Raw genomic sequence first — 16,354 nt, 5'->3', positions numbered from 1 at the left:
CCGAAGAAATGATGCGACAGTGATGTGGTGAGAGTTGCTACGAACCTCAAAATGATGCTACAGTGATGTGGTGAGAGTTGCTACGAACCACAAAATGATACTACAGTGATATAATGAGGGTTGCTATTTACCGAAGAAATGATGCGACAGTGATGTGGTGAGAGTTGCTACGAACCTCAAAATGATGCTAAAGTGATGTAATGAGAGTTGCTAAAAAACCTAAAAAGTGATGCTACAGTGATGTGGTGAGAGTTGATAGTAATTTCAAAATAATGCGAAAGCGGTGTAATGAGAGTTGCTACTTCCCGAAGAAATGATGCGACAGTGATGTGGTGACAGTTGCTACGAACCTCAAAATGATTCTACAGTGATGTAGTGAGAGTTGCTACGAACCTAAGAAGTGATGCTAAAGTGATGTAATGAGAGTTGCTACGAATCTCAAAATGATGCGACAGTAATGTCGTGAGAGTTGCTACGAATCTCAAAATGATGCTAGAGTGATGTAATGAGAGTTGCTAAAAACCTAAGAAGTGATGCTACAGTGATGTGGTGAGAGTTGATAGTAATTTCAAAATAATGCTAAAGCAGTGTAATGAGAGTTGCTACTAATCTCAAAATCATGGTACAGTAATGTCGTGAGAGTTGCTACGAACCTCGAAATGATTCTAAAGTGATGTAATGAGAGTTGCAACAAACCTTAGAAGTGATGCTACAGTGATGTGGTGAGAGTTGATAGTAATTTCAAAATAATGCTAAAGCGGTGTAATGAGAGTTGCTACTTCCCTAAGAAATGATGCTACAGTGATGTGGTGAGAGTTGCTACGAACCTCAAAATGATGCTACAGTGATGTAATGAGGGTTGCTATTTACCTAAGAAATGATGCTACAGTGATGTGGTGAGAGTTGCTACGAACCGCAAAATGATACTACAGTGATATAATGAGGGTTGCTATTTACCTAAGAAATGATGCTCCAGTGATGTGGTGAGAGTTGCTACGAATCTCAAAATGATGCTACAGTGATGTGGTGAGAGTTGCTACGAACCGCAAAATGATGCTACAGTGATGTAATGAGGGTTGCTATTTACCTAAGAAATGATGCTACAGTGATGTGGTGAGAGTTGCTACGAACCTCAAAATGATGCTAGTGATGTAATGAGGGTTACTATTTACCTAAGAAATGATGCCACAGTGATGTGGTGAGAGTTGCTCCGAACCTCAAAATGATGCTACAGTGATGTAATGAGAGTTGCTACGAATCTCAAAACGATGCTAAAGTAATGTCGTGAGAGTTGCTACTATCCTCAAAATGATGCTAAAGTGATGTAATGAGAGTTGCTACAAACCTAAGAAGTGATGCTACAGTGATGTGGTGAGAGTTGCTACGAACCTCAAAATGATGCGACAGTGATGTGGTGAGAGTTGCTATTTACCGAAGAAATGATGCTACAGTGATGTGGTGAGAGTTGCTACGAATCTCAAAATGATGCGACAGTGATGTCGTGAGAGTTGCTACAGTCCTCAAAATGATGCTACAGTGATGTAGTGAGAGTTGCGACAAACCTAAGAAGTGATGCTACAGTGATGTAGTGAGAGTTGAGAGTAATTTCAAAATAATGCTAAAGCGGTGTAATGAGAGTTGCTACTTCCCTAAGAAATGATGCGACAATTATGTGGTGAGAGTTGCTCTAACCTCAAAATGATGGTACAGTGATATAATGAGGGTTGCTATTTACCTAAGAAATGATGCCACAGTGATGTGGTGAGAGTTGCTACGAACCTCAAAATGATGCTACAGTGATGTGGTGAGAGTTGCTACGAATCTCAAAATGATGCTAAAGTGATGCAATGAGAGTTGCTACAAACCTAAGAAGTGATGCTACGGTGATGTGGTGAGAGTTGATAGTAATTTCAAAATAATGCTAAAGCAGTGTAATGAGAGTTGCTACTAATCTCAAAATCATGGTACAGTAATGTTGTGAGAGTTGCTACGAACCTCGAAATGATTCTAAAGTGATGTAATGAGAGTTGCTAAAAACCTAAGAAGTGATGCTACAGTGATGTGGTGAGAGTTGATAGTAATTTCAAAATAATGCTAAAGCAGTGTAATGAGAGTTGCTACTAATCTCAAAATCATGGTACAGTAATGTCGTGAGAGTTGCTACGAACCTCGAAATGATTCTAAAGTGATGTAATGAGAGTTGCTACAAACCTAAGAAGTGATGCTACAGAGATGTGGTGAGAGTTGATAGTAATTTCAAAATAATGCTAAAGCGGTGTAATGAGAGTTGCTACTTCCCTAAGAAATGATGCTACAGTGATGTGGTGAGAGTTGCTACGAACCTCAAAATGATGCTACAGTGATGTAATGAGGGTTGCTATTTACCTAAGAAATTATGCTACAGTGATGTGGTGAGAGTTGCTACGAACCTCAAAATGATGCTACAGTGATGTGGTGAGAGTTGCTACGAACCGCAAAATGATACTACAGTGATATAATGAGGGTTGCGATTTACCTAAGAAATGATGCTACAGTGATGTGGTGAGAGTTGCTACGAACCTCAAAATGATGCTACAGTGATGTAATGAGGGTTGCTATTTACCTAAGAAATGATGCCACAGTGATGTGGTGAGAGTTGCTCCGAACCTCAAAATGATGCTACAGTGATGTAGTGAGAGTTGCTACGAATCTCAAAACGATGCTAAAGTAATGTCGTGAGAGTTGCTACTATCCTCAAAATGATGCTAAAGTGATGTAATGAGAGTTGCTACAAACCTAAGAAGTGATGCTACAGTGATGTGGTGAGAGTTGCTACGAACCTCAAAATGATGCTACAGTGATGTGGTGAGAGTTGCTACGAATCTCAAAATGATGCGACAGTAATGTTGTGAGAGTTGCTACGAATCTCAAAATGATGCTAAAGTGATGTAATGAGAGTTGCTACAAACCTAAGAAGTGATGCTACAGTGATGTGGTGAGAGTTGCTATGAACCTCAAAATGATGCTACAGTGATGTAATGAGGGTTGCTATTTACCGAAGAAATGATGCTACAGTGATGTGGTGAGAGTTGCTACTAACCTCAAAATGATGCGACAGTGATGTGGTGAGAGTTGCTACGAACCGCAAAATGATGCTACAGTGATATAATGAGGGTTGCTATTTACCTAAGAAATGATGCTACAGTGATGTGGTGAGAGTTGCTACGAACCTCAAAATGATGCTACAGTGATGTAATGAGAGTTGCTACGAATCTCAAAATGATGCTAAAGTAATGTCGTGAGAGTTGCTACTATCCTCGAAATGATGCAACAGTGATGTAGTGAGAGTTGCTACGATTCTCAAAATGATGCTAAAGTGATGTAATGAGAGTTGCTGTAAAAACCTAAAAAGTGATGCTACAGTGATGTGGTGAGAGTTGATAGTAATTTCAAAATAATGCGAAAGCGGTGTAATGAGAGTTGCTACTTCCCTAAGAAATGATGCGACAGTGATGTGGTGACAGTTGCTACGAACCTCAAAATGATTCTACAGTGATGTAATGAGGGTTGCTATTTACCTAAGAAATGATGCCACAGTGATGTGGTGAGAGTTGCTACGAACCTAAAAAATGATGCTACAGTGATGTAGTGAGAGTTGCTACGAACCTAAGAAGTGATGCTAAAGTGATGTAATGAGAGTTGCTACGAATCTCAAAATGATGCGACAGTAATGTCGTGAGAGTTGCTACGAATCTCAAAATGATGCTAAAGTGATGTAATGAGAGTTGCTAAAAACCTAAGAAGTGATGCTACAGTGATGTGGTGAGAGTTGATAGTAATTTCAAAATAATGCTAAAGCAGTGTAATGAGAGTTGCTACTAATCTCAAAATCATGGTACAGTAATGTCGTGAGAGTTGCTACGAACCTCGAAATGATTCTAAAGTGATGTAATGAGAGTTGCTACAAACCTTAGAAGTGATGCTACAGTGATGTGGTGAGAGTTGATAGTAATTTCAAAATAATGCTAAAGCGGTGCAATGAGAGTTGCTACTTCCCTAAGAAATGATGCTACAGTGATGTGGTGAGAGTTGCTACGAACCTCAAAATGATGCTACAGTGATGTAATGAGGGTTGCTATTTACCTAAGAAATGATGCTACAGTGATGTGGTGAGAGTTGCTACGAACCGCAAAATGATACTACAGTGATATAATGAGGGTTGCTATTTACCTAAGAAATGATGCTCCAGTGATGTGGTGAGAGTTGCTACGAATCTCAAAATGATGCTACAGTGATGTGGTGAGAGTTGCTACGAACCGCAAAATGATGCTACAGTGATGTAATGAGGGTTGCTATTTACCTAAGAAATGATGCTACAGTGATGTGGTGAGAGTTGCTACGAACCTCAAAATGATGCTACAGTGATGTAATGAGGGTTGCTATTTACCTAAGAAATGATGCCACAGTGATGTGGTGAGAGTTGCTCCGAACCTCAAAATGATGCTACAGTGATGTAATGAGAGTTGCTACGAATCTCAAAACGATGCTAAAGTAATGTCGTGAGAGTTGCTACTATCCTCAAAATGATGCTAAAGTGATGTAATGAGAGTTGCTTCAAACCTAAGAAGTGATGCTACAGTGATGTGGTGAGAGTTGCTACGAACCTCAAAATGATGCGACAGTGATGTGGTGAGAGTTGCTACGAATCTCAAAATGATGCGACAGTGATGTAGTGAGAGTTGCTACGAACCTAAGAAGTGATGCTACAGTGATGTAATGAGAGTTGCTACTAATCTCAAAATCATGCTACAGTAATGTCGTGAGAGGTGCTACGAATCTCAAAATGATGCTAAAGTGATGTAATGAGAGTTGCTACAAACCTAAGAAGTGATGCTACAGTGATGTGGTGAGAGTTGATAGTAATTTCAAAATAATGCTAAAGCGGTGTAATGAGAGTTGCTACTTCCCGAGGAAATGATGCTACAATGATGTAGTGAGAGTTGCTATGAACCTCAAAATGATGCAACAGTGATGTAATGAGGGTTGCTATTTACCTAAGCAATGATGCTACAGTGATGTGGTGAGAGTTGCTACGAATCTCAAAATGATGCGACAGTGATGTCGTGAGAGTTGCTACGATCCTCAAAATGATGCTAAAGTGATGTAATGAGAGTTGCGAAAAACCTAAGAAGTGATGCTACAGTGATGTAGTGAGAGTTGATAGTAATTTCAAAATAATGCTAAAGCGGTGTAATGAGAGTTGCTACTTCCCTAAGAAATGATGCGACAGTGATGTGGTGAGAGTTGCTCTAACCTCAAAATGATGGTACAGTGATGTAATGAGAGTTGCTACAAACCTAAGAAATGATGCTACAGTGATGTGGTGAGAGTTGCTACGAATCTCAAAATGATGCGACACTGATGTCGTGAGAGTTGCTACGAATCTCAAAATGATGCTACAGTGATGTAATGAGAGTTGCTAAAAACCTAAGAAGTGATGCTACAGTGATGTGGTGAGAGTTGATAGTAATTTCAAAATAATGCTAAAGCAGTGTAATGAGAGTTGCTACTAATCTCAAAATCATGGTACAGTAATGTCGTGAGAGTTGCTACGAACCTCGAAATGATTCTAAAGTGATGTAATGAGAGTTGCTAAAAACCTAAGAAGTGATGCTACAGTGATGTGGTGAGAGTTGATCGTAATTTCAAAATAATGCTAAAGCAGTGTAATGAGAGTTGCTACTAATCTCAAAATCATGGTACAGTAATGTCGTGAGAGTTGCTACGAACCTCGAAATGATTCTAAAGTGATGTAATGAGAGTTGCTACAAACCTAAGAAGTGATGCTACAGTGATGTGGTGAGAGTTGATAGTAATTTCAAAATAATGCTAAAGCGGTGTAATGAGAGTTGCTACTTCCCTAAGAAATGATGCTACAGTGATGTGGTGAGAGTTGCTACGAACCTCAAAATGATGCTACAGTGATGTAATGAGGGTTGCTATTTACCTAAGAAATTATGCTACAGTGATGTGGTGAGAGTTGCTACGAACCTCAAAATGATGCTACAGTGATGTGGTGAGAGTTGCTACGAACCGCAAAATGATACTACAGTGATATAATGAGGGTTGCTATTTACCTAAGAAATGATGCTACAGTGATGTGGTGAGAGTTGCTACGAACCGCAAAATGATACGACAGTGATATAATGAGGGTTGCTATGTACCTAAGAAATGATGCTCCAGTGATGTGGTGAGAGTTGCTACGAATCTCAAAATGATGCTACAGTGATGTGGTGAGAGTTGCTACGAACCGCAAAATGATGCTACAGTGATGTAATGAGGGTTTCTATTTACCTAAGAAATGATGCTACAGTGATGTGGTGAGAGTTGCTACGAACATCAAAATGATGCTACAGTGATGTAATGAGGGTTGCTATTTACCTAAGAAATGATGCCACAGTGATGTGGTGAGAGTTGCTCCGAACCTCAAAATGATGCTACAGTGATGTAGTGAGAGTTTCTACGAATCTCAAAACGATGCTAAAGTAATGTCGTGAGAGTTGCTACTATCCTCAAAATGATGCTAAAGTGATGTAATGAGAGTTGCTACAAACCTAAGAAGTGATGCTACAGTGATGTGGTGAGAGTTGCTACGAACCTCAAAATGATGCTACAGTGATGTGGTGAGAGTTGCTACGAATCTCAAAATGATGCGACAGTAATGTTGTGAGAGTTGCTACGAATCTCAAAATGATGCTAAAGTGATGTAATGAGAGTTGCTACAAACCTAAGAAGTGATGCTACAGTGATGTGGTGAGAGTTGCTACGAACCTCAAAATGATGCTACAGTGATGTAGTGAGGGTTGCTATTTACCGAAGAAATGATGCTACAGTGATGTGGTGAGAGTTGCTACGAACCTCAAAATGATGCTACAGTGATGTGGTGAGAGTTGCTACTTCCCTAAGAAATGATGCGACAATTATGTGGTGAGAGTTGCTCTAACCTCAAAATGATGGTACAGTGATATAATGAGGGTTGCTATTTACCGAAGAAATGATGCCACAGTGATGTGGTGAGAGTTGCTACGAACCTCAAAATGATGCTAAAGTGATGTAATGAGAGTTGCTAAAAAACCTAAAAAGTGATGCTACAGTGATGTGGTGAGAGTTGATAGTAAATTCAAAATAATGCGAAAGCGGTGTAATGAGAGTTGCTACTTCCCTAAGAAATGATGCGACAGTGATGTGGTGACAGTTGCTACGAACCTCAAAATGATTCTACAGTGATGTAATGAGGGTTGCTATTTACCTAAGAAATGATGCCACAGTGATGTGGTGAGAGTTGCTACGAACCTAAAAAATGATGCTACAGTGATGTAGTGAGAGTTGCTACGAACCTAAGAAGTGATGCTAAAGTGATGTAATGAGAGTTGCTACTAATCTCAAAATCATGGTACAGTAATGTCGTGAGAGTTACTACGAACCTCGAAATGATTCTAAAGTGATGTAATGAGAGTTGCTACAAACCTTAGAAGTGATGCTACAGTGATGTGGTGAGAGTTGATAGTAATTTCAAAATAATGCTACAGTTGCAACTTCCCTAAGAAATGATGCTACAGTGATGTGGTGAGAGTTGCTACGAACCTCAACATGATGCTACAGTGATGTAATGAGGGTTGCTATTTACCTAAGAAATTATGCTACAGTGATGTGGTGAGAGTTGCTACGAACCTCAAAATGATGCTACAGTGATGTGGTGAGAGTTGCTACGAACCGCAAAATGATACTACAGTGATATAATGAGGGTTGCTATTTACCTAAGAAATGATGCTGCAGTGATGTGGTGAGAGTTGCTACGAAACTCAAAATGATGCCACAGTGATGTAATGAGGGTTGCTATTTACCTAAGAAATGATGCTACAGTGATGTGGTGAGAGTTGCTACGAATCTCAAAATGATGCTACAGTGATGTGGTGAGAGTTGCTACGAACCGCAAAATGATGCTACAGTGATGGAATGAGGGTTGCTATTTACCTAAGAAATGATGCTACAGTGATGTGGTGAGAGTTGCTACGAACCTCAAAATGATGCTACAGTGATGTAATGAGGGTTGCTATTTACCTAAGAAATGATGCCACAGTGATGTGGTGAGAGTTGCTCCGAACCTCAAAATGATGCTACAGTGATGTAATGAGAGTTGCTACGAATCTCAAAACGATGCTAAAGTAATGTCGTGAGAGTTGCTACTATCCTCAAAATGATGCTAAAGTGATGTAATGAGAGTTGCTACAAACCTAAGAAGTGATGCTAAAGTGATGTGGTGAGAGTTGCTACGAACCTCAAAATGATGCGACAGTGATGTGGTGAGAGTTGCTACGAATCTCAAAATGATGCGACAGTGATGTAGTGAGAGTTGCTACGAACCTAAGAAGTGATGCTACAGTGATGTAATGAGAGTTGCTACTAATCTCAAAATCATGCTACAGTAATGTCGTGAGAGTTGCTACGAATCTCAAAATGATGCTAAAGTGATGTAATGAGAGTTGCTACAAACCTAAGAAGTGATGCTACAGTGATGTGGTGAGAGTTGATAGTAATTTCAAAATAATGCTAAAGCGGTGTAATGAGAGTTGCTACTTCCCGAGGAAATGATGCTACAATGATGTAGTGAGAGTTGCTATGAACCTCAAAATGATGCAACAGTGATGTAATGAGGGTTGCTATTTACCTAAGAAATGATGCTACAGTGATGTGGTGAGAGTTGCTACGAATCTCAAAATGATGTGACAGTGATGTCGTGAGAGTTGCTACGATCCTCAAAATGATGCTAAAGTGATGTAATGAGAGTTACGACAAACCTAAGAAGTGATGCTACAGTGATGTAGTGAGAGTTGATAGTAATTTCAAAATAATGCTAAAGCGGTGTAATGAGAGTTGCTACTTCCCTAAGAAATGATGCGACAGTGATGTGGTGAGAGTTGCTCTAACCTCAAAATGATGGTACAGTGATGTAATGAGAGTTGCTACAAACCTAAGAAATGATGCCACAGTGATGTGGTGAGAGTTGCTACGAACCTCAAAATGATACTACAGTGATGTGGTGAGAGTTGCTACGAATCTCAAAATGATGCTACAGTGATGTAATGAGGGTTGCTATTTACCTAAGAAATGATGCTACAGTGTTGTGGTGAGAGTTGCTACGAACCTCAAAATGATGCTACAGTGATGTAATGAGGGTTGCTATTTACCTAAGAAATGATGCCACAGTGATGTGGTGAGAGTTGCTCCGAACCTCAAAATGATGCTACAGTGATGTAATGAGAGTTGCTACGAATCTCAAAACGATGCTAAAGTAATGTCGTGAGAGTTGCTACTATCCTCAAAATGATGCTAAAGTGATGTAATGAGAGTTGCTACAAACCTAAGAAGTGATGCTACAGTGATGTGGTGAGAGTTGCTACGAACCTCAAAATGATGCGACAGTGATGTGGTGAGAGTTGCTACGAATCTCAAAATGATGCGACAGTGATGTAGTGAGAGTTGCTACGAACCTAAGAAGTGATGCTACAGTGATGTTATGAGAGTTGCTACTAATCTCAAAATCATGCTACAGTAATGTCGTGAGAGTTGCTACGAATCTCAAAATGATGCTGAAGTGATGTAATGAGAGTTGCTACAAACCTAAGAAGTGATGCTACAGTGATGTGGTGAGAGTTGATAGTAATTTCAAAATAATGCTAAAGCGGTGTCATGAGAGTTGCTACTTCCCTAAGAAATGATGCTACAATGATGTAGTGAGAGTTGCTACGAACCTCAAAATGATGCAACAGTGATGTAATGAGGGTTGCTATTTACTTAAGAAATGATGCTACAGTGATGTGGTGAGAGTTGCTACGAATCTCAAAATTATGCGACAGTGATGTCGTGAGAGTTGCTACGATCCTCAAAATGATGCTAAAGTGATGTAATGAGAGTTGCGACAAACCTAAGAAGTGATGCTACAGTGATGTAGTGAGAGTTGATAGTAATTTCAAAATAATGCTAAAGCGGTGTAATGAGAGTTGCTACTTCCCTAAGAAATGATGCGACAGTGATGTGGTGAGAGTTGCTCTAACCTCAAAATAATGGTACAGTGATGTAATGAGGGTTGCTATTTATCTAAGAAATGATGCCACAGTGATGTGGTGAGAGTTGCTACGAACCTCAAAATGATGCTACAGTGATGTGGTGAGAGTTGCTACGAATCTCAAAATGATGCTACAGTGATGTAATGAGGGTTGCTATTTACCTAAGAAATGATGCTACAGTGATGTGGTGAGAGTTGCTACGAACCTCAAAATGATGCTACAGTGATGTAATGAGGGTTGCTATTTACCTAAGAAATGATGCCACAGTGATGTGGTGAGAGTTGCTCCGAACCTCAAAATGATGCTACAGTGATGTTATGAGAGTTGCTACGAATCTCAAAACGATGCTAAAGTAATGTCGTGAGAGTTGCTACTATCCTCAAAATGATGCTAAAGTGATGTAATGAGAGTTGCTAAAAACCTAAGAAGTGATGCTACAGTGATGTGGTGAGAGTTGCTACGAACCTCAAAATGATGCGACAGTAATGTTGTGAGAGTTGCTACGAATCTCAAAATGATGCTAAAGTGATGTAATGAGAGTTGCTAAAAACCTAAGAAGTGATGCTACAGTGATGTGGTGAGAGTTGATAGTAATTTCAAAATAATGCTAAAGCAGTGTAATGAGAGTTGCTACTAATCTCAAAATCATGGTACAGTAATGTCGTGAGAGTTGCTACTAACCTCGAAATGATTCTAAAGTGATGTAATGAGAGTTGCTACAAACCTAAGAAGTGATGCTACAGTGATGTGGTGAGAGTTGATAGTAATTTCAAAATAATACTAAAGCGGTGTAATGAGAGTTGCTACTTCCCTAAGAAATGATGCTACAGTGATGTGGTGAGAGTTGCTACGAAACTCAAAATGATGCTACAGTGATGTAATGAGGGTTGCTATTTACCTAAGAAATGATGCTACAGTGATGTGGTGAGAGTTGCTACGAAACTCAAAATGATGCTACAGTGATGTAATGAGGGTTGCTATTTACCTAAGAAATGATGCTACAGTGATGTGGTGAGAGTTGCTACGAATCTCAAAATGATGCTACAGTGATGTGGTGAGAGTTGCTACGAACCGCAAAATGATGCTACAGTGATGTAATGAGGGTTGCTATTTACCTAAGAAATGATGCTACAGTGATGTGGTGAGAGTTGCTAAGAACCTCAAAATGATGCTACAGTGATGTAATGAGGGTTGCTATTTACCTAAGAAATGATGCCACAGTGATGTGGTAAGGTTGCTCCGAACCTCAAAATGATGCTACAATGATGTAGTGAGAGTTGCTACGAACCTCAAAATGATGCAACAGTGATGTAATGAGGGTTGCTATTTACCGAAGAAATGATGCTACAGTGATGTGGTGAGAGTTGCTACGAATCTCAAAATGATGCGACAGTGATGTCGTGAGAGTTGCTACAGTCCTCAAAATGATGCTAAAGTGATGTAATGAGAGTCTGACAATCCTAAGAAGTGATGCTACAGTGGTGTAGTGAGAGTTGATAGTAATTTCAAAATAATGCTAAAGCGGTGTAATGAGAGTTGCTACTTCCCTAAGAAATGATGCGACAGTGATGTGGTGAGAGTTGCTCTAACCTCAAAATGATGGTACAGTGATGTAATGAGGGTTGCTATTTACCTAAGAAATGATGCCAAAGTGATGTGGTGAGAGTTGCTACGAACCTCAAAATGATGCTACAGTGATTTGGTGAGAGTTGCTACGAATCTCAAAATGATGCGACAGTAATGTCGTGAGAGTTGCTATGAATCTCAAAATGATGCTAAAGTGATGTAATGAGAGTTGCTACAAACCTAAGAAGTGATGCTACAGTGATGTGGTGAGAGTTGATAGTAATTTCAAAATAATGCTAAAGCGGTGTAATGAGAGTTGCTACTTCCCTAAGAAATGATGCTACAATGATGTGGTGAGAGTTGCTACGAATCTCAAAATGATGCTACAGTGATGTGGTGAGAGTTGCTACGAACCGCAAAATGATGCTACAGTGATGTAATGAGGGTTGCTATTTACCTAAGAAATGATGCTACAGTGATGTGGTGAGAGTTGCTACGAACCTCAAAATGATGCTACAGTGATGTAATGAGGGTTGCTATTTACCTAAGAAATGATGCCACAGTGATGTGGTGAGAGTTGCTCCGAACCTCAAAATGATGCTACAGTGATGTAATGAGAGTTGCAACGAATCTCAAAACGATGCTAAAGTAATGTCGTGAGAGTTGTTACTATCCTCAAAATGATGCTAAAGTGATGTAATGAGAGTTGCTACAAACCTAAGAAGTGATGCTACAGTGATGTGGTGAGAGTTGCTACGAACCTCAAAATGATGCGACAGTGATATGGTGAGAGTTGCTACGAATCTCAAAATGATGCTACAGTGATTTGGTGAGAGTTGCTACGAATCTCAAAATGATGCGACAGTAATGTCGTGAGAGTTGCTACGAATCTCAAAATGATGCTAAAGTGATGTAATGAGAGTTGCTAAAAACCTACGAAGTGATGCTACAGTGATGTGGTGAGAGTTGATAGTAATTTCAAAATAATGCTAAAGCAGTGTAATGAGAGTTGCTACTAATCTCAAAATCATGGTACAGTAATGTCGTGAGAGTGGCTACGAACCTCGAAATGATTCTAAAGTGATGTAATGAGAGTTGCTACAAACCTAAGAAGTGATGCTACAGTGATGTGGTGAGAGTTGATAGTAATTTCAAAATAATGCTAAAGCGGTGTAATGAGAGTTGCTACTTCCCGAAGAAATGATGCTACAATGATGTAGTGAGAGTTGCTACGAACCTCAAAATGATGCAACAGTGATGTAATGAGGGTTGCTATTTACCTAAGAAATGATGCTACAGTGATGTGGTGAGAGTTGCTACGAATCTCAAAATGATGCGACAGTGATGTCGTGAGAGTTGCTACGATCCTCAAAATGATGCTAAAGTGATGTAATGAGAGTTGCGACAAACCTAAGAAGTGATGCTACAGTGATGTAGTGAGAGTTGATAGTAATTTCAAAATAATGCTAAAGCGGTGTAATGAGAGTTGCTACTTCCCTAAGAAATGATGCGACAGTGATGTGGTGAGAGTTGCTCTAACCTCAAAATAATGGTACAGTGATGTAATGAGGGTTGCTATTTATCTAAGAAATGATGCCACAGTGATGTGGTGAGAGTTGCTACGAATCTCAAAATGATGCTACAGTGATGTGGTGAGAGTTGCTACGAACCGCAAAATGATGCTACAGTGATGTAATGAGGGTTGCTATTTACCTAAGAAATGATGCTACAGTGATGTGGTGAGAGTTGCTACGAACCTCAAAATGATGCTACAGTGATGTAATGAGGGTTGCTATTTACCTAAGAAATGATGCCACAGTGATGTGGTGAGAGTTGCTCCGAACCTCAAAATGATGCTACAGTGATGTAGTGAGAGTTGCTACGAATCTCAAAACGATGCTAAAGTAATGTCGTGAGAGTTGCTACTATCCTCAAAATGATGCTAAAGTGATGTAATGAGAGTTGCTACAAACCTAAGAAGTGATGCTACAGTGATGTGGTGAGAGTTGCTACGAACCTCAAAATGATGCTACAGTGATGTGGTGAGAGTTGCTACGAATCTCAAAATGATGCGACAGTAATGTTGTGAGAGTTGCTACGAATCTCAAAATGATGCTAAAGTGATGTAATGAGAGTTGCTACAAACCTAAGAAGTGATGCTACAGTGATGTGGTGAGAGTTGCTACGAACCTCAAAATGATGCTACAGTGATGTAATGAGGGTTGCTATTTACCGAAGAAATGATGCTACAGTGATGTGGTGAGAGTTGCTACGAACCTCAAAATGATGCTACAGTGATGTGGTGAGAGTTGCTACGAACCGCAAAATGATACTACAGTGATATAATGAGGGTTGCTATTTACCGAAGAAATGATGCGACAGTGATGTGGTGAGAGTTGCTACGAACCGCAAAATGATGCTACAGTGATATAATGAGGGTTGCTATTTACCTAAGAAATGATGCTACAGTGATGTGGTGAGAGTTGCTACGAACCTCAAAATGATGCTACAGTGATGTAATGAGAGTTGCTACGAATCTCAAAATGATGCTAAAGTAATGTCGTGAGAGTTGCTACTATCCTCGAAATGATGCAACAGTGATGTAGTGAGAGTTGCTACGATTCTGAAAATGATGCTAAAGTGATGTAATGAGAGTTGCTAAAAAACCTAAAAAGTGATGCTACAGTGATGTGGTGAGAGTTGATAGTAATTTCAAAATAATGCGAAAGCGGTGTAATGAGAGTTGCTACTTCCCTAAGAAATGATGCGACAGTGATGTGGTGACAGTTGCTACGAACCTCAAAATGATTCTACAGTGATGTAATGAGGGTTGCTATTTACCTAAGAAATGATGACACAGTGATGTGGTGAGAGTTGCTACGAACCTAAAATATGATGCTACAGTGATGTAGTGAGAGTTGCTACGAACCTAAGAAGTGATGCTAAAGTGATGTAATGAGAGTTGCTACTAATCTCAAAATCATGGTACAGTAATGTCGTGAGAGTTACTACGAACCTCGAAATGATTCTAAAGTGATGTCATGAGAGTTGCTACAAACCTTAGAAGTGATGCTACAGTGATGTGGTGAGAGTTGATAGTAATTTCAAAATAATGCTACAGTTGCAACTTCCCTAAGAAATGATGCTACAGTGATGTGGTGAGAGTTGCTACGAACCTCAAAATGATGCTACAGTGATGTAATGAGGGTTGCTATTTACCTAAGAAATCATGCTACGGTGATGTGGTGAGAGTTGCTACGAACCTCAAAATGATGCTACAGTGATGTGGTGAGAGTTGCTACGAACCGCAAAATGATACTACAGTGATATAATGAGGGTTGCTATTTACCTAAGAAATGATGCTGCAGTGATGTGGTGAGAGTTGCTACGAAACTCAAAATGATGCCACAGTGATGTAATGAGGGTTGCTATTTACCTAAGAAATGATGCTACAGTGATGTGGTGAGAGTTGCTACGAATCTCAAAATGATGCTACAGTGATGTGGTGAGAGTTGCTACGAACCGCAAAATGATGCTACAGTGATGGAATGAGGGTTGCTATTTACCTAAGAAATGATGCTACAGTGATGTGGTGAGAGTTGCGACGAACCTCAAAATGATGCTACAGTGATGTAATGAGGGTTGCTATTTACCTAAGAAATGATGCCACAGTGATGTGGTGAGAGTTGCTCCGAACCTCAAAATGATGCTACAGTGATGTAATGAGAGTTGCTACGAATCTCAAAACGATGCTAAAGTAATGTCGTGAGAGTTGCTACTATCCTCAAAATGATGCTAAAGTGATGTAATGAGAGTTGCTACAAACCTAAGAAGTGATGCTACAGTGATGTGGTGAGAGTTGCTACCAACCTCAAAATGATGCGACAGTGATGTGGTGAGAGTTGCTACGAATCTCAAAATGATGCTACAGTGATTTGGTGAGAGTTGCTACGAATCTCAAAATGATGCGACAGTAATGTCGTGAGAGTTGCTACGAATCTCAAAATGATGCTAAAGTGATGTAATGAGAGTTGCTAAAAACCTACGAAGTGATGCTACAGTGATGTGGTGAGAGTTGACAGTAATTTCAAAATAATGCTAAAGCAGTGTAATGAGAGTTGCTACTAATCTCAAAATCATGGTACAGTAATGTCGTGACAGTGGCTACGAACCTCGAAATGATTCTAAAGTGATGTAATGAGAGTTGCTACAAACCTAAGAAGTGATGCTACAGTGATGTGGTGAGAGTTGATAGTAATTTCAAAATAATGCTACAGTTGCAACTTCCCTAAGAAATGATGCTACAGTGATGTGGTGAGAGTTGCTACGAACCTCAAAATGATGCTACAGTGATGTAATGAGGGTTGCTATTTACCGAAGAAATGATGCTACAGTGATGTGGTGAGAGTTGCTACGAACCTCAAAATGATGCTACAGTGATGTGGTGAGAGTTGCTACGAACCGCAAAATGATACTACAGTGATATAATGAGGGTTGCTATTTACCGAAGAAATGATGCGACAGTGATGTGGTGAGAGTTGCTACGAACTGCAAAATGATGCTACAGTGATATAATGAGGGTTGCTATTTACCTAAGAAATGATGCTACAGTGATGTGGTGAGAGTTGCTACGAACCTCAAAATGATGCTACAGTGATGTAATGAGAGTTGCTACGAATCTC

Source organism: Aulostomus chinensis, chromosome 1, assembly GCF_037954235.1.
Source record: "Aulostomus chinensis isolate RoL2024-O1b breed Wild chromosome 1, RoL_Achi_v1.0, whole genome shotgun sequence".
In the NCBI taxonomy this organism is placed as follows: domain Eukaryota; kingdom Metazoa; phylum Chordata; class Actinopteri; order Syngnathiformes; family Aulostomidae; genus Aulostomus; species Aulostomus chinensis.
Note: the sequence above shows the minus strand (reverse complement) of the source record.